A 27,866-nucleotide genomic window follows, 5' to 3' on the forward strand; every position below is an offset into this window, starting at 1 on the left:
GTTCAATTTGGGATTCGCTTGTTTGGCTCTGTAATACGACAGCACAAATCTGCAGCTTCTCCCTCTGCATCTCTTATCTACTGTGCCTAACGAGCAGAGATAAGCCCATTTTATTACCCTTGCTGACCTGTTCAGCAAATCTGTGCAACACACATACACCTACGTGAGATTTTACTACACTGAAAGCCTTTTAACCAACCATAAAATCAGAGTCCTGTATATGCACACAAGAAAAGGTTCAGATGTACAAGTGGTTGATCTTGGCTTAAAAGATTAGCATACCATTGGTCATTGAAAAACAATCCTCCTGTAGCTGATGATCAAATTCATTCCTAATGGGTTGCCCTGACTTTTTAAGAAGCGACAGTTGACCAAAACATCCAAAGCCTGAGGCATCCCGATGCCTCAGCTTGACATAGCCTTAGTCATGTGGGGGCGACGTTAAGGGATTGTCCCACTTGTGTGTTTTCACCGTGTGTCAACCTCCTGTCTTGTACTCCCTGAAATCTTTTTAGATCATACCCAAACATGCTTTTTGGCAGTGAGAAATGTCTAATTAATCGCATAAATCTTCTGTGTTTGATCACCCCACCACCATTAATGTCTTTGAAGGAGAAAACATTTGATTTAAAATTCTCTTTTCTGAGAGGTTTTCTTTGTTGTTTCCAAGATGTTGGCTGAAACTTCGCTTTCAGCAAATGCAAACATCCAGTGTCGCAAGACAAACCAGTTTGAGCTGAAATTCGAGCCTTTTGAGACACTGGCTACAGAATCAAAGGGCATGGAAAAACACAAGGCTATCACAGTCACAGCAGTGTGCCTGGAGATGAGATTAGGACTGAATGAATTGATGGCCTCTGAAAGAAATTAAGATAAAGAACAGTATATGTAATCTCATTGCTCACTAAAAGAAAAGAGAAATCCGAGCCTTTAGATTGTGAGGTTAACTTGGTAACACAAACATCCTATCCATCTGTTGTTGTATTCATTCAGGTTCAGCTGAGTATACACTTGGTAATACAATAACCCAATAATCAACTGCAGAATAGAGTGCAAAGGCAATAGGAGGAGAAAAAGCAGAAAATGAGAAAAAGCCAAGGAAAAAGCTTGTGACTGCACAGACAGGACACATAAATGAGATGCAGGCCCGAGCACACTCATCCATCTACAGTAGACTGGTGGTTCACACGTGCGCTTAAATTATTTACAATCAATGCAAGTACTGCAGCTACCTCTGATATTAATTTCAAGACAGTTGAAGACCTGCTTCACCCACAACCACCATCCCCATCAGCGTCATTTACTATTCTCTGCACTCATGGCGCCATTACAATTCATTTCAGCCCTAAACAAATCAGCTCAAATTGATTGTGCTTGTTCGGACAACATAACTAACTGAATGGCTCCAAGAGGACGCACTCAACCGATCTGAGTGAGGGAAACCGTGTGTGCGTGCATGCCAGTGAGTTAGAGAGATACTGTTGCTAGGGTCTTAGGTCTGGGGAAATCAGCAATGCTGATCATTTCTAATCTTCTGTGATTCAAGAGCTCAACCTTGTGCATGTCAACTGTCTGAGGATTAAATTCCTGCCACTGACTAACTCTTAGTGTACACACTGTGAGCGTACGCGTGTCTGCGCATGTGCAATTTGGCATTTCAAAAAGCTATTTTCTGGATACTGTGTAAACTCTGGATGGTGTGTGCGATGCCGCTCTCTGGGGAGACAGTGTGTTCCCTGCCACAGAGCATCAAAGCATATTCAGTTGCCTTGGGAGAAGGCAGCAGCTCCCCCTTCTTTTTATCCATCTCTTACTCTTCTCTTTCTCTCCATGGCTCCATCTTCCCCCTCCATCTCCCTTGCTTTCCTTCCCTTTCTGACAAGGTCGCTGTTTCCCTCTTGCTGTCTCACTGTCAATATTTACAGGCCACTTTGCACTGGCACAGAGGTGGTCGGCTGCAGCCAACATTGAAGGCAGGGGTGCATTAGCCAAATGTAGCTGTCCACTCAGGACATGAATGATCTGTTGTACTACAAACACACTGCTTCTCCACACACACAGACACGCAGAAGGGTGCCAGGTAACGGGCAGAGCAGGATACAGCAAGCACATACTTAACAGACGAGTAACAAGTCCTTTATCAGCACAGGTCAGACTGTCATTCATCTGTGGGAGCACATTATTGTGGTACATTACACAAATGTCTCATCATTAAAGTTGCACCACTAAAATGCTACACGTCGAATAGTTAACAAGCTGTTTTGTTCCGGCATCATCCTCTAATTAGAAATTCTGTCATTTCATTGCGATAATATTACCATAAATGCTTCATTATGTTCTTACAGATTGATAATCTAAGAATAGATCAATCTGCTGAAATATTTAACACACCTCTGTGTGTCAGTCTGTCACACAACAAATAAAGAGAACAAGTATGCGCAACCCACATAGTCACATGTGTGCCTCAAATGGACACTATTATGGGTTGTATTTAAGGACGTGAACAAAAGACCTCTATACTTTGGATTGGAGGACTTGTTGAATGTTGAAAAAGCACACTAGATAAGCCTGGGAACCTTAAAACTCTGCTTTTGACACATTTCAAAGTAAACTGACCTTTGTTATCTGCAATCCAGGGCCTAAACTGCCCCAGAACGCTCAAGGGCTGAGATACTGCAGTTCAGGGCTTTGGTTTCCAGCCCTGCGCCACGTCATTTAGCTTTATAGTCTCATGGCATTTTTATGGACTAATGATGCCGTCTTTGAGGCCTCCTTAGCATGAGAACAAATTAATGTGCATAGCTGTCAACGTGCAGGGCTCACATGGAGATTTGTTTGTATGACAGTGGCGTTACATCCCATAAAAGTAGAGAGAGCAAACAAGTAAAAAAATAAATAAAAATTGCTGAATTCCCTAGTTTTACTTTTCTTGTACACAAGTTAAGAAGATATGTGAATATCAGTAAAGCAGTTGCATCATTTCATTTTTTGTTTTAGATTAGCAGTAGAACTCTAAATGAAAATATTAACAGGATGTTTTTCCATTATTAACACAGTAGGCTGTTTCCTAATATATGGAAAATATCAGAAATGATCTTTATTTTCTAATCTAACCTGGGAACCAAATATCAAAGAGCTGGTTTATGCTCTTCTTGAATGTGTCGAGCCTCTTTCCAGTTTGAACAGATTTTCCCCCACGATTCTCCACTTCAGACCAATCTTTTTCTAATATGAAATAAAGTTTATGTGGTACATAACTCAGCACACGTTTGTCGTTTTCAGAAGAATTTTGATGTATACTCCTTCATGTCAATCCATTGCAATGGAAAACGGCATGGATTGACGTTCCAGAGGGTAGCGGGTACATTTTCAACAAGACTATCATTGGCATTCTTGCTGAGAGTAAAGCACATTTCTAATCTGGTCAATGCACCCTACCACTCTGAACAAGTGTGACTCTGTCTGAGGTCGCAGTCATTGCTGTGGAAGGTCTGGTGTCAAGGGCAGGGTGGAAATACAGGGACAGTAATTATCACAACTGCCTTTAAGAAGCACTTTTTAAAACAGAGGATTTACAAAGTGTTTATAGGAAACTTCCCCTCTTCACTACAAGCTATTTTGCATTTAATTAATCATTTTGAAAAACTTGAATTGCCACCTGAATAGGGCTACAGGATACAGATGCATTTTGGACCACGTGGACGAAAATCTGCAAGATGTTTCTACGCCTGATATTCGTAATCACTTCTGTTGGATAAACATGCCACTGAACATGTGGAAAAAACATTGTAAGCAATGCTACTATTTCTAGATTAGTATAACACATTGTAACTGACACCTTTACAACATTTAATCAAAATAGAATCTTGTTTGTATGCAACTTTATTCATTATATACTTTGACTGCAATGTATCCACCTACACAAGCAGGATGGGGACCGCAGCTTTAGCTGTTATTAAAAGCTGTGAGTGTTCCTCCATTTTCATAAAACAAAACGTGTGTAGGGGATGTAAATATAAAAGTGATCAAGATGTTATTGTCTTTTTAATACAAACACATATGTGAAGCGGGAGAAACTGTCATGGAAACTGATTCTTTGCAGTTCATTTTCCAACTCAACAAAAATACTGTAACTGTAACCATTTGAGACTATCCAGCAACCTATTTTATCCCACAATGCCTCTAGGTTTTCCATCCATCTTCTCAGCATGCTTCACCTTCGCTCCTCACCCCAGCCCTCCATTCTGCTCCCCCCTCCCCCTTTTCCTCTGCCAGTGTCACTGCGACCTTTAGGCCAAGCAGTCAGGAACAGCTTGTATGTTTACCTGCCCACTAACCACAGCTAACCTCTGGCTAGAAGGAACTCTCACCTCATTACCCGCCACCCAGCCTCACATACTTACAACTAACTGACTGTTTTCCTCTTAGATTTCTCCCCCACACTATTGCAATCTATTCAGCAGCTCGCTGAGCAAAAATATAACACGTAATGAGAAAGGGGAAAAAATAATGTTGAGGACTTGGCTACTGCTTCTTTTCTCCCTCTTCCTCTAAGCATCGAGAGTTGATTCATTTGCTTCTTTCAACTCTCACCAGCTCATGAGAGTGCTCATCATGACACCCTCCCACCAAGTCGCTCACAGACTGCCAGAGAAGAAACGAGGTACGGTAGAAGAGACAGAGATGGAGAAGGAGGAAAGAGAGTTGAACATATAGGGAAGAACAGAGAGAACTGAGAACAGAAAACTCAGTCTAGAGGGTGGAGAAGAAAACAATGAAGATGTGTAGGAGGGAGAGGAAATGGAGAAGAGAAGTATGTGCCACAAAATAAATCACAAATGTCCAACTCTGCCTGATGATACATACAATCAATGACACATCCGTGGGATTTGTTTTTATTTTTTGTTGAAATAATGATTCTTTTCAACTATTGTTTACCTTGTTTATACCCAATGTATTGTTGACCTCAAACAAGGCAGACTAAAAGAGACTCACACAGAGTCCTGAGAGTGCCATAGCAGTAATAGGCCCCATCTTTCCCCCAAATGGCCTCTCATCAGCAACTGATTAATGACACACAGAGCCATAATGGTCCTGCGTACTCTCCACAATCATTCACTTTCCTCTTCATCCAGTGCCCCTGGTGAGAAACAACGAGAGCTGTCGAGACACTCAAAAACTGTGCTCACGTCGAAGCTGAATTCAAACGCTCATTAAGAAAAACATTTCCTCTATTGCCATTCGGTTATGCATCGCCACTGGGAACCAGTGGAAACAGAAACAAAAGGAAACAAAGATGGGAAGGTGGAGAAGAACGAATTCATAGTTCAATTTATCTGTATGGAAACATAGCATGGCTTCATTATTGTTTAAATGCATGTGATTTGTTGGTTGTCATGAAGTGCTAGTGATGAGTGGAATGCAAAATGGGTGCAACCCGTATTCTGGCAGGAAACTGTCTGAGGTTTTGTGTTCATGAATGGAGAGAAAAGAAAAACTGCTGCTGGAAACCTGAATTGTTGCTGTGAATGTGTCGGTATTCTTAATGTTCATCAGTGTGTCTGTTGTACATGTCATCACAGAAAAGTGCCGCTGTAAGTCCCTGCCTTGCGTCAACATGCAAATAAAAAGATATGAGTGCCAGCATGTGTGTCAAGGCACAAGGAAAAAAAGAAGTGCACATGGGCATCATCATTCCCACTGATGCAATTTGTAACGCATGGGCATAGATGCAAATATTCACAGACACGCTGTAACCCTAGAACGTCAGGAATGAAAGATACCAAACTGCTCTACATACGTCAAATGACATTACACTGAGCAGGCACAGTTAAAAAGCCTTGCAGCATCAATAATGAATAAATATACATTATCATTCCCTGCTGTGTATTAAAAGCACTGAAGGCTACACTGCTGATCTCATTGTTGCAAACCAAAAGCAGTTGCAGGCGCACATTAGTTAATGGAAATGCTCTTTTATGCACTATTCATCTCAATATTCAGACATAACCAAACTCCTCAATGTCTTCCAGCTCTCATTGTTGCCTGTTCAGATGCTCCTCTCCTTCCTCTGTCAGGGGTGTCTGTTTTTCACGTCAGCACTATTTATGTTCATTGTTTGGGAGCGTTTGTGTGTGGTAATCAATAATGTTTCAGCGAAGGACACTTAGGAACAAATAGGAGTCCAAATCCAAGCCGGCATGAGAGACAACACGACAGAAACTCTTGCGGCTCGACCCGAAAGGGCTCAGTGCGACACCTAGCCCAAGCACAGAGAGAACACACAAACACATGCACACACTGCTTTACGCTCTGAACAGAGTCTTCAAATACATTTAAAAACATTTACACACTGCTGCATCAAAGCAGGCAAACTAATGAGTTATTGACCGATGAGCCTACACACACACACACACGATTGAACATTGAAATGCATCTATTCCAGGTGTAATGAACGTGACTGGCGTCCTTGTCACAACTAGACGGCGTGCCACAACGAGTGTCTATATATGTGTGTGTGTGCGCGAGGCTGACTGTGTGTACACAAGTCATTATTAGAGGTTTAGTGTGTGCTCACCAATCAGTCAGGCTCCAGTCAGAGGAGTCAGCTTAAGGGCTCATAGCAGCTCCCTGAGGAGACACTAAATACCATCAGCCGTTTAAATCCATCCATGGCCATTTTAAATATGCAGCACACACTCACTTCATTTTTAATAAGGGCTCTGAGGAGGACAGAAGGAGGAATAAAGAAAAGGAAAGAGAGAAAACAGAATCGCAGACTGAGGAGTGAGAGGAAGGAGTTTGAGGGAAAAGGAGGTGAGCGGAGTCTGTTGCATTGATTTCTGTGGCAGTTTGGCAGCGGCGCCGATTCGCCCGGAAAAGCCACGGATGTGTCAGAGTCAGTTAGGCACGCAAGAGGAGAACACCCAGCACAGTCACATTTGCAAATAGCGTATACACAAACGCTTGAAGAAATGAACATATAGAGAGAAGAGGCAGCAAAGTGTTTGACTACGAGTGGAGAGCAAAAGCACCTGTGCAAAAGGTGCAGGTGAAAGCAGGGGATGATGCATGTGGTTTTGATACCTTTCAGTGGAAAACCAGGCATTTCCCTGTGAGTCAAAAATAAATACTATTACACACACCTAGATGAGCTGTAAATTTCTCCTTAATCCCTGGCTTAACTTAGCTCAAAAGCCTGTCTGCTCAGCTTTCAAAGCACACCTGAGTGTGTGCCGGTGTGTGCACAGCCAGCGGAACAGCAGGAGAAAGTCGGTTGTACAGTTTGAACTGAGGGTGGATGAGATATTAGGATCAAAGTCAGGAACTTGGGAAAACCAACTGATCTGAGCTCTGAATCCACAAGTAACCCCCAGACAGACTACCTGATCAGCTCGGCATTTGTGGCCTATATCCAGCATGAGAGGTGAGGGGAATATAGATGATAAAGCCTGGGGCAAAGTTGAATGTTGGCCCTCTTCCAGCTCAAAATGACACAAATCAAAGCCGAAATGTACAGTTTTAATTCTCATTTGAATTACCTTTGTTGATGTACTGACCTCAATAGGACGCTTGACTATTTGCTTTAGCTCTATTAATGGAAAAGACTAATCTTTGAAACTGATTAATATATTGGATTATCACAGTTGTAGACTGAAACAAGGCTATTATTTCTTTTGTTGATATTTTATATGAATGAATACTAACTACAAAGAGTTCCTGCAAGTGATTGTTCAATTTTTAAAAGGATCATTTAAAACAGCTGCTTCATCTGTAGAGATCAAACTACTGAGCCTAGAGCTTGGACTTGCCTTTAAGTTGTGTTTTTCATGATAAACACTTCATTTCTTACCTGATTAGAGCCCAAAATGACTTCTCTTGGTTAATCTGTGACTTGTGAAAACGCAGGAAAATCAAAGGGACAATTTCAAATAATAAGTTCTGTCAGACCAGCGGTCCAAAAAAACCAACAACACAGCAAAGTTTAACATGCTTGTTTGATGGATGACTCCAAATGGTTGTCTGATAGGCCTCACTTTTTCGATGATCAACAAATTACTTAACTGAAAATTTTCCATTCTATTCTGCGCAGAACATTTCTTGAATTGTTCCAAAAGGCTGGCGGAGCCATATTTACTTAAACTTTAGAGCAGGTTTTTTTCACAGCCTACTGAATAAATGCAATGATTGAAACAACACTTTCAACCTGCAGCTGCACGCAAAACACTTCCCAACACTTGCAATAAAGCTTATATGTCAACTGAATTCACTCAACAGGAATGATGTCCTTCTCACTTGCTTGCCTCACACCATTTCCTGCCTCAGTGGAACACATATTCACACCCACACAGGCTGGGTTCCTCTTGCTACAGGTGACAGGTGCGTCACAGCAGAGGGACAGGAAAACCGGTGATCCCACCTGACAGAGTGAATGACCGGTTCGTCAGCTCGCTGGCTGACTCATGGACCAAGAGAATAAAAGCTCACTCTCTTGTCACGCTGGCTGCATTTTGTAGATGTGGGTCTTTTCACAAAAGAAGAAAAGGACGGCTGTGTCACTCTCAGTTTACACAGTGATACACTCAGACTCAGAGATGCAGACTCAAGAAACCTAAGATGTAGATTAGACATGGTTTGTTTATTGCCTTTGGAGCCACAGACGAAACCAGTGCTGAGACCTCCGCTCATCTGGCTGTCAGCAAAGACACAATAGCACAGTCACACTTTCTTCGACGCGCCACTCTGGAATGTTAATCACCACAGAAACCCATTATCTTCACATCCTCTAGTTCCCTCCCTCCATCTGTCTTTCTCTCTGTCTTTTAAAACCTGACAAACTCATTGCTTGTAACTGGAAAGTACCATTGTTTCATTGAGCGCACATGTAGACCGAGACAGAGACATGAGGCAGAGGAGATAAGGCGAGATGCAGCAGAAAAGGCCTGTCTGGCTGGCGACATAAATTGGGGATCATAAAAGTGTCGTTCTGGAATTAATCTGCAAAGAATGAATAAAGTGAAGTACCTCAGGGACAGAGGTGTGTGTGTGTGTCTAAATGAGTGTGGGGGTTCCTCCTGAATCCATAATGAACAGACAGAAGAATGGTAAGAAACATGAAACACACGACTGTCAAAGTCACTGTTAAAGCTTGATGACCTAGATTCCCAACAATGTGTGTGTGCATTTATTTTTATTAGTTAAAAGAGCTATATGCACAGTGTGGGTGTTCGTGCCTCAGCTGTGACACACTCCCTGCCTCTCTTTCTGCTGCAGCGCCTACAGGAAGTGCCACATACATCATGAAATTTATGCATATTGAATGTCAACACTGATGCATAATTTTTGCAGAAAAAAAATGCTAAATGTCACAAAACACCAGACTCTGGTTCGACTGACGGCGGGAATCATATCACCAGGGGACGTGCTGCCAGGTTGCAGTCGCCACACCAGCCGTCACACCAGAACTGAAAGGCAACAACTGCACTGTGCGTAGTTGTGGCAGCAGCGGCAGTGTAGGCGACAAGTGCGATTGGGGGACAAGGAGAATAATGAAATTAGATTTGAAGTTGACAGAAATAAGATATATATTATTATATTATTTTTAAAACTCAGCCAAATAAAAATGATAGCTTTGCAAAAGAAGCTAAATAAGAACATCACACAAGATGATTTAATTATTTAAATGTCAAGATTAATGATCGTTTCAGAGTACCTCCGTTCTGCTTTTCATTGTATGTGTATATATATATATATATATATATATTATAATAATATCATCTCCTCTAATATTTCAAATAAACTTTTGAGAGTTGAAGCAAAGTTTGGCTGCAGGGAGTGAGTTTACAACAAGGTTCAAGACAAAGTATAAGCTTCATTCAAAATGTGATATTCTTTTCTGTTACTTGCAGATAGTCCTCACCTACATCTGAAGCTAACATGAGATTTTAGTCTGAATGTCTCATCAGCATTTATTGGTGTCCGCATTCATACTCTGCTTTAAAAAAAAAAAAGCGCTCTAGTTTGTGCATTCAGCTCACGTTACAATCAGGTCTTACAATGCAAATTAGTGGGCTGTGCCTGGCAGACCAGGCAAAAAGAAAGCATCATCATTTCCTTAATAAACTACAGTACTGTGGAAGACAGCTGCATCTGCAATTAAATGCCTGTGGCTGTTTCTACTTGTTGCGTGGATTGCAGTTACACCTGGCTGACGTCCACTTAGGATCTCCAGATGGGCTCTGACTGAGTCAACTGCTTTTGGATCACATTGTGTTGTGCATGAATTTACCTCTCACAGTGACATATGTTCCAAGATAGTAATGATAAACAGATTGTTAATGCTAGGTGTACACAGGGTGTGAAAATTTAATTTTAAGACTCAATTGAAATGTGCAGGAAATTTTCTGGAGTCAATGTTCCTCTTACTCTAAACAATATACAGACATCACTATTTACTTAGCTAAAACAAGTTCAGACACACTATGTATTTTAAGGAAAAGATTTGTATTATACTAGATTTTAACTACAGATGCTGCATCGTGGTTGCATGTCACTACAACAATTTCATTTTAAGTTTGCATTCATGTCTGAAAACACTTGAATGTAGTGAAAACTTCAGGGTTCAATAAAAAGGAAAATAAAGCTGGTTTGGACAAAACACAAAGTAGACTTAGCTTGTGGTAGCAGCGGCAATGTCTGCAGTGTATCCGAGTCAAGATTTACTGTTCAGTGAGCTCGTCATTGTTTGATTGCAGATAAGGTTTAGAGAAACTGTAATCAGATGGTGTCTGATCGTTTTCAGATTGAATTATAAAGGTATTATAGAGTTTGTTCTCTGTATTGCATGCAACTCAATCTAACCAAGCAGTTCAAATGCAACTCAGTAACATGAAAAATGAGGTCACAGCCTCCCTTTCAGTTCCTGAATTATGGCTTTTACTAACAGCCAACAAAGCGTTTCTTTTGCTGAATTTTACACAACAATAAAGGTCTGTTTCGATATTTTAGGTAGAAGATGTCGACAATCAATCTTCCCTTATTTAAAAATGTTTTGTATGCATGTATTTGTTTTGCAAAGTCACAGTGAAACAAGTTAAATTGAATTTGTTCACCCCTAAACCAAATAAGCATCTCTGCCAGATTGAAGAAATTTGCTGTCATCTGTTCAGAGTTGCCACATTCATGAGCAGATGATGGACAACCCAAAAAATAGAACACCTTATGCAGACTTGTGTGGATACCAGATCTAAACTAGAAAAGCTGACCTTTTAAAATGTTCTAATATATATCAGTCATTGTCCTCATCTACCTTGTAGTCATTACACTCAAAGGGAAGAGAAAATAAAACCACAAACCACCAGCCATGCAACACGGGAGATGCGAGGACAAGAAGAAAGGATACAGGAAGAATAAGTAGCCAGCGATGCAGACATACAGCTTAAATTCTACCTCTAAGGCAGTAGACCACCAGCTGAGCTCCTAAAATGAAAAACCACACTATTAATATGTATGTGGAAAGTGGGGTTAAATTTTTTTCAACAACAGCGGGAGCAGCACATGTGCATACACACATATGCAAACACTCCACCAATACCAGGCAGCACCACTCATAAAGAAATGTGATATTCTTGGATTTCAAAGTGCTATGATTGTGCTTGTGACCTTTAAGGTTGAAGGGGGTGAGTAATGAGAAGTGGGGCGACTCAGCCAGGCCTGCCTACAAGGCTGCTGAATGACGGACAGAGATGGAGGGATGAGTTGGAGATGTGAAAAAAAAGAAAGAAATATGAAGGCACTGTCATTGCGTCTATCCTCCCTCCGGCTCCCCCAGCTGATGTTCTCTCTCCCTCTCTTGATCACTTTTTATTGTCACTCATCTCTCCAATCACCCCGAACCACTTGTGCTGCCATCCTCCTCCGCTGCCCTCCCTTCATCTCTCTCCTCTCTTCTTCCTCCTTGTTCCCTCCCTTTCTTCATCCACACAAATGACTCAGTGAAACAGGTCAAGTGTTACAAAATTTCCCCTGCAGCTCAACCTGCCTAATACAAGGCCTGGCTCATTGCACCAAGACAAGTAATACCCTCTCACACGCAGAAACAGAGCTACCACCAACATACACTGAATTTAAGCTCAAAAAATGCTAAAGCATTTGCATATCCATTATCTTCATGTACGCCAACACATACCACTAAACACTGGATTCATCCTGTAGCAGCATTTACAATTATTTTGCACTAAATCTTTACAGTCAACATGTCAAAAACAAATTCCCACTGCTTGTGATCAAAGTCTTTCTGACTCTGCACAGAAAACACCCATAAAAAAAAAAAAACAGCCTTTCTTCACGAAGAAAAACATCCTCACATTAACAGAGATGAAAAGCTAGTTGATTAAATGATCTACAGATAAACTTATAATCATTTCCAAATGTTTTGCTGTGTTAGTTTTGGACTAGGAGCATGCAAAGCGAGCAGTCTGAACACATCGCCTTGGGTTCTTGGAAATTAAGATTTCCAAGATCACTAAGAACTATTCTGCAGATTAGCTGGCAATAGAAATTATATAGTTGGAGCCTTACATATCATTACTGCTGCAAAGACTGCACCCAAGCCAATGTAAACACACACACACACAGTTCCTGAGCCTTTTTCTACCTCCCCTGCCTATTCACACTAATGAATAGCAATTGGAGGACAGAAAAGCCAGAGGCACAGGAGAAAAGCAGCATTATGAGGAGGACAGCAGAATAAAGGACCTTAAAATAGGATAAATGACCAGGGGAAAAAACTCAAGCCAACACACACCTTTGCCCCTTAACACACACCACGACAGACCAGGTTCTTGACAGTAGAGTATGCATGTGTGCCAGCTCTACAGGCAGGAGGGCTGCGATATAGAAAAGCAACAGCTCCATATATCAGGATGGTGGGGACCTACAGAGGATAAACGACCTGCAAGCAGAACCTGGACAGTGTGTGTAATACACAGATAAATAACTGGGAGCTGGAGGCGATATGATGACACGCAGACTCCCGGCGAGAGCATGTACACCACAGCGCTAACACAAGGCGATAAACAGACCGGAAGCGTGGAGATTGGACCGGAGAGTGCGCTTATTTATGAGAGTTTTGTTTGTCTGAATCCACTGAGAATAACAGTCATTTGGGAGGGTAATGACTTAGGAAAACTGAAATGTACTGGAACGTAAATTAATCAAAATGCGAGCCTTGTGCTCCTGCTCCCCAAGAGTGTTCTGTATAGTCTATTTTTGCCATTTAAACCAAGTTGTTATCTCCCAACAAGTCCCAGCTATTACACACTGTGAGCAGAGCATAGTTTGCTGTAGATGTTTCCATTTGCTTCGTGTTGCAGGTGGGTCCTATTAGAGGTCTGAGACTTCGATGAACTACTTTGCACGTTCAAGGTGGCAAAGATCACATTCATGCATGTGAGGACAGTAATATTGTGTTTATAAACATTTCACGTATAGCCCATATGAAGCCAAGAGCCACGTTTGAATACCATTTAATTTCCTTCTGTATGATAAGACCTTTTGTCCATTCAAGAGCATTTCTTCAATCACTGCCCAAAGCTGACAGTGAAAAGGACTGAAGATGGTGCAGCACGGCTGTGCTTCGCATGGCAATGCTGAGCGATTCTCCAAGTAGCTTTGTCTCCCTCACATTAAACTCTAGAGTATATTTCAGCAGTGGCTCAAAGGAGTTACCCATGATGCCACAGCTGTGGCGTCGAACAACAGGCAATGTAGTTGAAATCACGGCAGACCCAAGAGAGAAGGAGGGGTGAATAAGGGAACAAAAACATACTTTAACTGTGATGTCATGAATCAGCACAGCAGCTCTACATGCACGCACATTCCAGCATAGACACAAACGAGTGTAAAGACACACAGACATGACTCAAAAAGATGTCTGACAGCACTTTGATGTTTCATTTCTGCTTCCCAGAGCAAAACTAAAAGTGTTAAAATCAATTATACATTTTCCTCTTTGAATTATACAAGTTGTAGTACTATGACATGTTAGTGTAAAACGAAAAAACGAGATGCGGTTTTCTTTAAGAGATCCACAACGGCAGACGATGAAGACTCAGAAGCAGCAGAGGACAGGGCTGAAGACATGATTACAGGAAAAGCAACATCACAATAAGATGAATATGGAGGGAGTCTACAAAGACACATTTTTGTAAAGCTCAGACATTCCTGTTCTCAGTTTTGCTGCTAATGTCAAACGAAGAAAGCGGAAGAGACTTGAACGCTACAGGAGAAGTGTCTGGCTCAGATAACATCACTGTCGACTGCTGGTGAAGGCTCACAGTCCAGTCCTCTTCATCACTTCACTATACTACAACTGTATGCTGCACACAGCAAACCCACACAGTGGAGCTGGCTGATGACTCAGTTACTGTTGATCCACACAGAACGGTTCGGATTTTTATAAACTGAAATTTTCTTCAAACTATGCAGTGTATTTCTTCAGGTTCAACTCAAAATACTTTGAAATAGATAGGCGACAGACAAGAAAAGCAACGGAAAAGTTACATGAACACAAAGAAACTGCTAGATTTGTTTGGGAGACTTTGTCCTAAATACTAATATTGGTAAAAAAAAAAAAAAGTCTCATTAAATTCTGATTCTATGTTGAAACATCTAAAGTGGATAAACATCCACGGCTGCCTGAAAAGTCATTGTAATCAACACTGAGATAACATTTGTGATAAACCCCCAAACAGGAAAAACTCATTTGCATTCAAATTCCATGCCATCAGTGAGACAAAAACGTGCACAGCAGTTCCGTGCACAAATGAACATGAACACAATCGCCCGTCATTTACTACAAACTTGGCAGTTCCCATAAGAATATCTCACGTCCCCAGACCAAATATTTGCAGACATATTTTGCATTTTATCTTCACATTCAACTCATTTTCTGTAGGTTTATATCTGGGTGTGTGCAGACATGCACGTGCCAGCGTGTGTGTGTACTTAGTAAGAGCTGCCTGTTGAGATGGTGAATTAAACAGCAAGAGCATTTGATCTGCAAAACACTCCAGGGCAAATACACAAAAAATGACACGCAACCACACACATGCACACACACACAGCCTTGCATACAGCATCAAAATCATTTCCGTCACAGAAGCTATTCTTAGGAGCAGCAACAAACCATTCTTTCCCTGATATAATCTCTTTTATTCGTACCCACGCAGACACGCACACACACACACACACACACAGACCCTTACACCCCTTGCTTAAAGCTATACTCCCTGGTGGTCACACTGCATTCACATGATGTTCTTTGTTTTTGAGTTTTTTTTTAATTCTTCTTCTCTGGAACAGGATTTGTTCCAGGTAAGTCACAGCATGAAGACCTTTTGGGGCTTACTTAACTGACAACAACCCGAGCACACGCGCTGCATCCTTCATCTGGTGGTGGGTGTTTGTGCAGGTGCGTGGAGGTCAGTGGCTCTTTCAGTCAAAGCTTCTTCTCTCCAGTCTTACTCACATAGGCAGACAGTCGTGCACGCGCACACATACACTCAATCGGATCTCAGAGAAGCTAAAATCAACACAGCTGTAACAGCTCAGCCCTAATCATCCTCCTCCTTTCAGTCAGCCATCTCTACTCTATCTTTAATCAGACTTCTCCTCCCTCACTGTTCTGCTTTTTGCCCTTTTGCCCCCTCCATCCTTGCCGACTCCTCCACTCCCTCCTTTCTTCTCTTTTCCCCCGTTTACTCAATCTTGCATTAGTCACTCTCAAATTTATATACCGGCTAGCTCTGTAGTGTTTGCGAAAGGAGTCAGATCTCTTTCCTCAGCATCGAGTCTTTTTTTTTTTTGCTTCACCTACATACAGCCTCTCACTTACTGTTCCTTTCTCCCTGCCCTTCTCTGCCCTCTCAGCTCTTGGCCGTGCACGTGGTTACCCCGAGGGAGATCCATCCGCCTAACAATGCAGTGTAACCATCCCGTTACCTCCAGTCCTGTCAGCATGGGACAGGAAGAGTAAACGCCCAGAGGCCTCCAGGGGAAACAGGAGCATTCACTTCCCCCTGTCTGTCTGCTTGGGTTTTCATTTGTGTATGTGTGTGCGTGTTTGCAGCACACGCAAACAAAACTCACTGACCAGAAGCCCCAAGTTCATTTACCGCTTGAGGAAAAGGATTGATACGATTTCCAATTTCCTGTGATTATTTGCAACTGTTAACTTCCTCTGCCCTTTGCGTTCACCTTCCTTATAATGATCACAACGCTCTGTTGGAGAAAATACATTTTCCGGTCAGGTACTTTTAAAGATTCCCTACTTATTGAAAAATAGATTCAGATTAAGATTTTTTCCCGAACAAAAACAATGTTATCCCAATGCTTTCACCTGCATTTCATTAACGTAGACGATATTAAGTTAATGCTCGTTTCTGGACTAAACATTGGATGAGTAGTTGCTGCCTGACAAAAACAAACATGACTTAATGGTGAGAAAACAGAAGATTGGAGTAGACCACACAATCCCAATAGTTTCCACAAAATAAAGACACTGTAGGCATGATAACCTGCACCACAGGACCTAAAGCTAATTTATCATTTACAATCCACTGTGGTCAGGCAAACAAATTACCCTCCCCTACACTGACTCAAATTATAAAACAACCCCCGAATTTGTCACAAACTGACTCAGACAGTGTGAAATTAAGAACTCCACTTGAGAGATTGTTTTTAAAAATACTAATTTAAATCAAATCAAATCAAACAAGAGAGTGTGAAAGCAGCCACAATCAACAGTGAAAACAATACGTGGGTGTGTGAAATACAGTGCAGTCAACAAGTATTAGAAGAATGTAATTCAGACTGCAACAGTCATGCAGCAGCCCAGACTCACAAAAATGCCTAACGGCTACAGTGAAAAACATTAGTTTGACAACAAATTGCTTATATGCCCATGTTGTTTTGCTCCGAAAACACAGTCACTTCTGTGTTTTAGGCACCAAAACTATGTGGTAACATATAGTAAAAGGATCATGATTTGGGTTCAGAGCCCCTTCACAACATTAACATATGTTAGGAAAACGGCATTTTCCATTTTTGAGCTCTGTCCAAAAGTATCTAGGCATCTCACAATTTTACAGTTTTCAGAAATGTTGCAACATATTTTGCCCTGTGGCCAGCCTGACACGGTCCAGTGAACAGGAATTTGATCAATTTCACAAACTTATCAAACCCATTCTCACAGGCCTAATACAAAAACCGTACAGCCACTTGAACAGATTAGTTAAAAGTATTCATAAACGTATTAATGCTCATCTGACCTATAAAGAAATTGCTCCTCGGCAACGGCACAGGCAGAAATGCCAACTAATCTGAGACAGTTTTACCAAACCAGAACCTGCAAAACCCACACAAAAACAGCGTCTCACCTGAGCATCAGCCTTGGTGATTCAGGCCTTGTCACGATGACACGTCCACCCCTTCTGCCCTGTGCTTGTAGGGGAAGATACATTTTGTGCTACAGCCATAGACTTATTGATCTTCTGTCTAGCTGGTGATTCACGTGAGGTATTTCCACTTTGAAGCAAAATTGTTGTGGAAATTAAAGCACACTCTCCAAAGGAGATGAATAAAGTGGAGAGGAAACCCGACACTTGTCTTTTTCTGCATTCATTCAGACCAGATCTTAAGTGAGTGCCTCCAACACAATCAAGGCTTGACAATGGGAAAAAGCTGGAAAAATGATAAGGACTTTAGTATTTTGATCTGATCAAACCTAGTGTTGGTTACCATGATTTCAAATTGGACAAATGAAAGATCAGGCCAGCTGGAGTCAGCGCTCCTAATAGAGTAATTATCAGAAGGTGTTAAAGTAGGCAAACAGTCATCTTGACCAGACACACAATGAACTGTCCCCTAAATACTTGGGCCAACACAATTACACATTTTGACTGGGCTGAAAAACATTACATGAAAAATGTCAACTTTTAATGCTGCCTGAAGATTAATTTAACTCAATTCAATCAATACACTGAATAACTCAAGCCAAATCAAATAAGGTCCAGTTCAATTGAATCCAAATAATTAAAATTAAATGCAATTCTAATCCAAATCAGTCAATTCAGTAAGGTCCAATTCAGTACTATGCCATTAATTATTTAAAAGATGTTCCAAGCAGTCCACAAAAATGTATCTTCTGTTTATATCTCAACTACTGTTAACTGGCATTAAATTAATGTCACACTTAGGTTTAACTGCTAGAAATTTAGCCAAAACATGCTAAACTAAAGCAGGAAACAAAGAGAAAAAACTAAGGATATCATCATATTACCAATTAACACATTTGTACTTGACAATTCTATTTTCTCAAATCACTGATGAACATCATTATAAGAACGTCTGAGGAGATAGTAAATTTCCATGCATTTATAATCAATAATCCAGAATCTACAGGTCTTAAAAAGCTTAAACCTACATTTCAAACTCTAATAAAGCTGACATGCTTGAGCTTCTTAAGCTTAATTTTGAGTTTAACAATGTTTGTCTTGTACAGAGATGTGGCTGCTATAGTGCGACACCCAGCGGTTTTATGATGTTGACAACTACAACAGACGATTATCATTATTTTTATTCAAAAAATGTTTTTTAATTCTTTTTTACAAGAGTGGCACTTCAAAGCTATATACAATGTAAATAATCTTTTTTTTTCTCCAACTAATCAATGCAACTCTAAATATGGGCATGATGTAAGCATGACTTAGAAAGCAAAAGTATGGTCTGTACTTGAGTAGAGGGGGGGGCAGCCAACAGACATCAGACCTCATATTTTTATGGATATGTCTAACCCACAGCAGTGCACGCTTGGACTGAGGTCAAATGACCGACTTGGCAAGTGCTGCAAATTAGACCCTTAACATAAATACTTGGTAATTACCTCCATCTTTGGATAATTGTTCTAAAACTAATGAGGACTAACCACTATAACTCAAATCTAGAGGGCTGCAGCACCCAAATATCACCCTCACAGCATCTTAAACAAGCGCACTGCTGGAGGCAAGAAAAAAGGACAGTTACTTTAACGCTAATAAAAAATATGTAGAAACCTTCTTTAATAATTGAGGTCAGAGGCAGGCGAGCTTTAATCACAGTGAGGGCTCGGGTCACCACATCCATCACTTAGATATCCCTGCAACAGGCTTGGCCATCCATCACTCACTCTGGGATTTATTAGTGAGGTCTAGAGTGGGAGGATGAGAGGTTAAATGAGGAGCATTGTGTTAGCAGTTTTTAGTAGAAAGAGACTGAAGTGGGTCTGTGTGCTAATCCACACACACAGATCAGATGTTTAATCAGCACTGAGAGTTTGGGTTGTTGGAACTAAATACAAAGCCATTCACAAACATGCATGTGTGAAGCAGTGACATGTCACTGTAGTCACACATCAAACAATCTGATAACATGAGTCCATAAACACTTCCACACAATAACATCCTCTCTGGAGCCACAGTACTCAACACAACAACAGACGTCCTTCACATGCTGTTCGACTAAAGACCACATTCACAAGCTTACCCTCTCTCTAATGCACACCTATGTATGCACACACTTGGTATAAACAGGGCCACCACCAGCTAGCCAGATTGCCTGGAGGCACCACACCATGTCTAGTCACAGAAAGCTAACGTTGATAGTGGTGTAGTTGCTGTCACTTTGGCTTCAGATTCAGGTTATTTGCCCCAAGCTCAAATGAAACAGGTCTGGCGTTACGGTGTCACAGTTTTCACATGATGCGAGTACCTTTTTCTGTGGAAAAGGAGGCAAAAACGGCAAAGTGTGGCACAGGCTTTTTATTACAAGCTGCAGCTTAAAAGCTTTGCTGCTGCACTCGAGTCTTTTACATTAAACTAGAAAACTAAAAGAGTCAGAGTGCGTCTGTGTGTGTAAGTGCTCTCTATCTCGCCTGCCTCAAATCCAAAGCAATTAGAGCGGCCAGATGGTGGGCTGGACTCACAGTAAATAGCTGCATTGACAGAAGAAGCCTGCAACAAAAATGAACTGTGACAAGGAGCCAGAATGACACACAGATACATGATGGCATCGAAGCACCGGGCAAAACACTGAGGACACTCTGCCATAAACCGCCACAAACCAACTGTCACCATCACAAGGTTGTTGAGAGCAGAATGCGATTGTGCTGTTTGTTGAGGATACACAGGTTTTTTTTTTTTTTGTAATACATGTAAACCAAATGAGGCAGGTGCACACGCTTGCATGAGCACACTCAAGCCAGCACACTCATACATAAACAGACACGCAAACCTCTACTTGCCCTTCCGTTAAAATTTGACTAAACCAGTTTGGTTTAGTCAGAGTTCAAACAATGCAGCCTTTGAGAGGCGCCCCTTTCACCGAGGTTCAGCTTGGCCTGCACATTCCCTAACTGAAAACACAAACTGCTCCCTCCAGGAAAACCACTGAAGCTACATTAACACATTCCTCCTCTCTACCCTTAGTTCGTACATTAGAGATGCTGGGGCCCCACAGGAAATAATATTCATCTTTAAAAAGAAAAAGAAAAGAGCTGTTCTGCCTTGATCACTTCTCATTATTCAGAATCAGAATAGCCTTTATTGTCATTGCACTGTGGAGGTACAACGAAAGTGAAATTCACATGCTCAGGTGAGAAAACTCACGTGCCCTTTAAACAATTACAGCATCTCCTACATACCTGTTACCAAGGCAGCAAGTTCACGTCAACTAACCAGGACAGATGTGCAGAACAGATGTGCAGAACAGAGACCCTGTAAAGAGGTGGAGCTCGAGAATAGGACAATGGTGATCCACAAAATGGCTTCTCAACCTCCTGTGCTCAGTTTTCCCATGAACCTGTTATCACACCTATGCTGACACGTACACAGTTTTATCAAAAGTCAAATAGTCACATCAGCAAAAAAAAAAAGGTGTGTCTCAACTCTAAGAGCAACAAGAGACAAAGAGGCAACTTCATAACTGGATCAATTAATCTACAAATCAAATCATGAAGAATCAATGACTGGCGCTCGTATTCAGTCAGGCTCCTCAGTCATCATGGTGACCTCAAGTGTTAAAGAGGAAAACAAACCACACGAAGCAACACTGGAACATTTAAAAAATCAAGAAGTCTTTAATATCAACCAAATAAGAAAAAAATACATAGAAAGACATGACAAAATTGTGACATTATTAATTCTGTTTTTCTTTTCCGAAGACCAAGATAAATTCAAAAATGAAAAAATACAAAAAAATAAAACAACTTTTACACATAATAGTCAATAAAAAGCACATTTGGGGTAAGACCGTTTTGTTGTGTCTGTATACCGTTCACTTGTATAGAAGAAGCACATTTGCCATTTTTTGGCAGCAATCACAGCGCAGCAGTCAAGAATAAAGCACTCAGATAACATAAATTATAAAGCACTGCAAAATAACAGAAGAGAGGAGAGGCTCTAATAGGAGAAAATAAATCCTTCATGCTTGCTGTCACTGAGTAATACACAAATGTGACACCATAAATTAGTAATTCTTTTTCTCTGCTACATATTTATATATTTATACTATGTACACAGGAAGGTTTCCGCTTTTTTTTTTTTTCTGTTATGCGAGTGACATGGGAGATGTTAAGGCTTTGATTAGTCATCAGACATCTGGAGCCAAAGAAATAGCAACAGTGTGGCATTCTGGGAAGAAAAAATAAATAAAAAATTGGATATTTTGACTGATAACCTTGTGCTAGACCCAGCCAAAAATCACAGGGCTTACTAAAAGCATTTTGTTTGACGGGGTTGGATGCTGTGGTGTGCATATCTGTGGAGGCAACAGCGGAGGTGGCTAAAAGTACGAAAAGTCAAAAACAACATTTTGGAGGCGAGCAGGATTGAGCGACTCTTCTATAAGCACTGAAAGGGATCCACGATGGGTAAGAGGTTGGCATTCTAATGAAAGCTATATTTCTTGTGCAGAACAAAGACGAAGGACAAATGGTTTCAATAAAAAGCAAGCTTCTCTGGCATACTGAAAGGTATGTGGTCCCCTTAACCAACATGGTTACAGATTCGGGGCACATCTTGTGTCAACTCTTTCCAAACGAATAGGACACAGTATATATCCTGACACAGCTACTGAGCAAGCAGAGGAGAAAGAAGAATTTTTATAATGTTAGTGTTATTTTTTTTATTTACTTTTGGTGTGTGTGTGTGTGTGTGTGTGTGTGTGTGCGTGTGTGTGTATGCAGCTTTGCGAGCACATTTGTGTGGGCTCATGTCAGAAGATGGCAAAGTTGTCAGGTATGAGGTGTCTGCTGCACAGTTTGGCTGTGGGAGTGAGCATAATGAGAGCGACTGAGGGGCGTTTGTGTGTGGGCGAATGTTTCTCTGCATTCTCAGAGTGTATATGTACAGTATGTGTGTGTCTTTGAAATGCACAATATTTCCACTTTGCCACTTTCTCATGGTGACAGAGAGTGGCTACTCAGGTTACAGTCCCGACGGCAAAGGGAGATGTCCAAAGCCTGTGAGCATCACTAAAATACACTCCAACACACAACTATACGCAAACAGAGAGCTGACTCAGACACAACACAGACCGTTGCTTGTGTGGTCTACCTGATAACCTGTGGTTTTTTTGTTGTTTTTTTTTGCCCTGTGCAAAGCATCAGTCAAAAAGATGGAAGAAAGCTATGCTGCACAAAAAAAAAAAATAAAATAAAAGTGCTTATTTTGTGGAAATGTAGGAAATTGGAAAAATGGCCTAATTTTCTCCCCAAATCAAATTTTCTCCTGGGCTTCAGGTAAGCTAAGCTCAGCTACTTCAGTGTGTTGTAACACCCAAACTACTGAGGTATTGATCAGGGTGAAAATTACATTCTGATAGCCCCCCTCAGACATATCAACTGTAGGCTTCGACAAAACAAGAACACCTTCCTCTTTATTCCTGGCAACACTGGCTCATATTGATGTGATATTTACATTTTCATAAATATCCACATTTTCACAAGAAAAATAAAGAGACGTATATAGTACACAGATACCTCACATCAAAATGTACATAAAGATTTTGTCCCTTGTCGTATTTTTTATTTTTTTTAACTTCAAAAACCAAGTTTCACACTCATATTTTTCTCTTTGCAGCTGTGACAAACAAGTGCAAAAATAAGTAATACGTTTTTTTTTATGTAGTGGTTGTGACAAATTCGGTGTATTCGGTACGTTTACAATAGCCCAGGCTGACAGGACTTGCATTGAAGTATAAGCTAAGGCCATTACACAATATTCCTATTGAACACACTGGCTTACAATATGCCACACGGTGCTCCAACACTAAACGCTGTCTATATTTGTAATCCGTCTCCTGTGTCTCTCTCCTGTTCTCTCTCCACCTGTCTGAAGGTTCACAGCCATCACAATGGCAAACAAGGACAGACTCAGACTATGCAGATCCAAGGTCTGTATTCAAGTGTTGCTCTGACATCGGTAGGTCAAGGTTAAACAGCCATGATAAGAGATGTAGGCAAGCACAGTCATCTTTGCCCTTGGCAATGAGTCACCCTGTCTTTGACCTCATGACCTGAAGCAAGCGCCAACCCAGATCTTAGCAAGCTTTGGAGAGGCCAGTCTAGTCATCGAGACCACACTGACTAGATTCCCCTGTGGGGGTCAGAGGGGAGTTGATTAGAAGGCTGGGAAAAGCATGATTAGAAAAGCTTCTCATTACGATTGTCCGGATTCTTTGATGCATGCCTAAGTACACGCTGAGCTTCAAGTACAGCAGTGTACAGTAGCCATGGAGGAATAATTGCTTGAGAAAACCTCTGGTGACTTGTAAAAAATAATGAATTAACACTCAGGAAAGAATCAGCCCTGAACCTGTCTCATAAAAGGGCCACTTCATCACATGTAGCCCGTTAGTCGATACCCAGCCTTTTATGTCTTCCAATCAATTCCCTGCATTTTATATCTGCTAATGGAAAGAAATGTTACATTATTCCTCCTGGAAAAGCAGTCTTACCCAATGCCACTGCACTTTGGAGGTGATGTGCTGTTACATCCGGCCATTTACTAAGGTGTGGGATAAGGCAGAGGGTCTGTGTGTGACAGAGTGAGTGTGGCCACCCCAGGTGGATTAGTCAGTCCTGATATGTCGGGGCAGGCAGGGCTGAAGTCGAGTAAGTGGGGCATTTGACACATTAGGAGCGGTAAAATACTCCCCTGCTCTTGGTAGCCCTGACCTCAACACTGCCCTGGATAAATCATAGACTCCTCATAAACTCTGGAGAGAGGGATAAAGGAAGATGGAGAGACGGAGGGATGAGGGCGAGATAGAGTTGCGAGGAGGGAGAGGAAACGCCACGTCATAAACGATAAGTGGTGGCAATCTGTTGGTCCCGGCTAAGCGAGCGACTTCACGGCTCATTACCAATCAAGCTCCTCCTGTCAGCAGCGCTCTGAAGAGATGACGATGAGGAGGAAGGGAAGAGAAGAGACATGTTCATCTCCCGTCCTCCTGCATCCCCCTCTTCATCCCTTGACCCTGTCAGATCAGCTACACTTCATTCCCTCATCGCTTGTTTACCGTCTCTTACCTCCAGGCACAGTACAAAAGTTTACATGTGACTACCTTGTTAAGAAGTTGTTTCAAACTCTCTGCAAACTTGCTTTGCTCAGTTAGTTTGCTTTTGTATTTGTGAAACACACAAAGGACCGAATGCTCGGGAAATTTTGCTCAGTTCAGTTCTCGAGTCTAATTGTCTAATAATCCGAAAAGATGCTTTTTCAGAGTTTTAGAGGAAGGCAGAGAGAGCAAAGAGGGGAACTCATTAGTAGGCATGAGCAAATAGCATTCACTTCTCTAATACACCTGATGGTTACGGTCTGCACTTTAAAACCACATCAAAACACCCAGATGTCACAGCGCGACACGTTACCAAAACAAAGGTTTTCCACAGGAGGACTGAGAATCACAGGCAATATGTAACTGTGCAACAACCCTATTTTCTAGTAAAGGTAAGAGTGAATATGTAAGCAGGATGCCTCCTCTATAACGAAGCTTGAATCATGAGTCAACTATCCTACTCCCACACTATGTAGTTTCTCTTTTCGTCTGTCTGTCAAGAGTCAAGGTCCCAGTGATAGAGAGAGCATGAGCAGAAGCAGTGGGAGACGGATTGTTCTTTTCTCCTCTGCTTTTCAGTTCCTAGGGACCTGATAATGCTCCTTTTGAAATATCCCACACACCCTCTTTTTCCAATCAAGTCCATTCTGCGGCTGCACTGTGATTAATAGTAGGATACATTTAAATTCAATTGCAAAAATAAAAAGGGTATTCTTTTCTTTTTCTCTTATCAGACAGGAACAAGACCCTAGAGCCACAAAATCCTCAAGAGAAAATCTCAAGCCTGCTTTCTCCTCCTCCTCCACCTCCTCTTCCTCCTCCTCCGTTGCTCTCCTCCTCCTCTATACGTAAACTGCAGTCCGTGAGATGACCGAACCATCCCGCTGGGACTCCATGTCGTCATCCAGGTAATCTCCAATCATATCGTCCTGGTCGTGAGGCGGGCGTAGCTGAAGGATTGGAGCCCCTCCAGAGAAGTGGTCATACCTCTCCTCCTCCTCCATCTCATCAAACTTCCGCCTCTCTGCATCGTCTAATTCGTTGCTCAGCAGGATGTCTTGGGCGGTGGGTGTAGTGGCGACAACTTCAGGCCGGCCCCCCATGGTGAGTGGCTGGTGATGGTTGTTTTTCTCTCCAAGACCCTGATGGGATGAGTTATCGTTGCAAACGTAGATGGGGCCATTGTTGTTACCACCTCCGACACCGCCGCTGCCGGCTCCTCCACCAGTGCCATTCTTGCTTGCCTTCTTGCCGCCACCGAATATACGCGTCTTCATGTCGCTGCCGCCGTTGGCTCTGTAACCCTGCTGCTGTCTGCGGCTACGGGTGACAAGCACAGCAATGAGGGCGGCAACCAAAAGGAGGGCCAGCAGGGAGCCTATAACAGCTCCTGCTACCACGCCGGCATTGGATGGGTTTGGTGAGGGCTCTGTAGGAGGGAGAAGAGGCAAAGAAAATGGGAATAAAAGGGGAAGAAAGGTTGAGAAAGAGAATAAAAAAAAGAATGCCAGAGGGGAAAAGGAGACAGCATTAAAAGGAGCAGTAGGAAAAGAAAAAAAAAAATAGAAAAAAGTAGGGGTAGGGAGATGTCAGTGATGCTGGTCTGAACTGTATTCAGTCAAGTGTGTAAGAGTGCTGAGGTGTCAATACAGCAATAGCATGACTTAGAAAGCAAAAGTATGGTCTGTACTTGAGTAGAGGGGGGGGCAGCCAACAGACATCAGACCTCATATTTTTATGGATATGTCTAACCCACAGCAGTGCACGCTTGGACTGAGGTCAAATGACCGACTTGGCAAGTGCTGCAAATTAGACCCTTAACATAAATACTTGGTAATTACCTCCATCTTTGGATAATTGTTCTAAAACTAATGAGGACTAACCACTATAACTCAAATCTAGAGGGCTGCAGCACCCAAATATCACCCTCACAGCATCTTAAACAAGCGCACTGCTGGAGGCAAGAAAAAAGGACAGTTACTTTAACGCTAATAAAAAATATGTAGAAACCTTCTTTAATAATTGAGGTCAGAGGCAGGCGAGCTTTAATCACAGTGAGGGCTCGGGTCACCACATCCATCACTTAGATATCCCTGCAACAGGCTTGGCCATCCATCACTCACTCTGGGATTTATTAGTGAGGTCTAGAGTGGGAGGATGAGAGGTTAAATGAGGAGCATTGTGTTAGCAGTTTTTAGTAGAAAGAGACTGAAGTGGGTCTGTGTGCTAATCCACACACACAGATCAGATGTTTAATCAGCACTGAGAGTTTGGGTTGTTGGAACTAAATACAAAGCCATTCACAAACATGCATGTGTGAAGCAGTGACATGTCACTGTAGTCACACATCAAACAATCTGATAACATGAGTCCATAAACACTTCCACACAATAACATCCTCTCTGGAGCCACAGTACTCAACACAACAACAGACGTCCTTCACATGCTGTTCGACTAAAGACCACATTCACAAGCTTACCCTCTCTCTAATGCACACCTATGTATGCACACACTTGGTATAAACAGGGCCACCACCAGCTAGCCAGATTGCCTGGAGGCACCACACCATGTCTAGTCACAGAAAGCTAACGTTGATAGTGGTGTAGTTGCTGTCACTTTGGCTTCAGATTCAGGTTATTTGCCCCAAGCTCAAATGAAACAGGTCTGGCGTTACGGTGTCACAGTTTTCACATGATGCGAGTACCTTTTTCTGTGGAAAAGGAGGCAAAAACGGCAAAGTGTGGCACAGGCTTTTTATTACAAGCTGCAGCTTAAAAGCTTTGCTGCTGCACTCGAGTCTTTTACATTAAACTAGAAAACTAAAAGAGTCAGAGTGCGTCTGTGTGTGTAAGTGCTCTCTATCTCGCCTGCCTCAAATCCAAAGCAATTAGAGCGGCCAGATGGTGGGCTGGACTCACAGTAAATAGCTGCATTGACAGAAGAAGCCTGCAACAAAAATGAACTGTGACAAGGAGCCAGAATGACACACAGATACATGATGGCATCGAAGCACCGGGCAAAACACTGAGGACACTCTGCCATAAACCGCCACAAACCAACTGTCACCATCACAAGGTTGTTGAGAGCAGAATGCGATTGTGCTGTTTGTTGAGGATACACAGGTTTTTTTTTTTTTTGTAATACATGTAAACCAAATGAGGCAGGTGCACACGCTTGCATGAGCACACTCAAGCCAGCACACTCATACATAA

General features: G+C 41.9%; 1 protein-coding gene across 2 annotated transcripts in view; it reads right to left on the reverse strand.

Moving 5' to 3' along the window:
• The window catches only part of LOC140316225 (poliovirus receptor homolog), an 86,523-nt gene that overhangs the window by 10,182 nt on the left and 48,475 nt on the right, over nucleotides 1-27,866 (reverse strand). The window contains exon 8 of one of the 2 annotated variants that reach the window (XM_072393968.1): nucleotides 22,250-25,475. The exons of the other annotated variant lie outside the window; for it this stretch is intronic. The gene's annotated coding sequence lies outside the window, so the exon portion shown is untranslated. Of the gene's footprint in view, nucleotides 1-22,249; nucleotides 25,476-27,866 lie in introns of those variants that run through there. 2 annotated transcript variants of the gene reach the window in all.

This window comes from Leuresthes tenuis, unplaced genomic scaffold, assembly GCF_036924035.1.
Source record: "Leuresthes tenuis unplaced genomic scaffold, fLeuTen1.0.hap1 SCAF_10, whole genome shotgun sequence".
In the NCBI taxonomy this organism is placed as follows: Eukaryota; Metazoa; Chordata; class Actinopteri; order Atheriniformes; family Atherinopsidae; genus Leuresthes; species Leuresthes tenuis.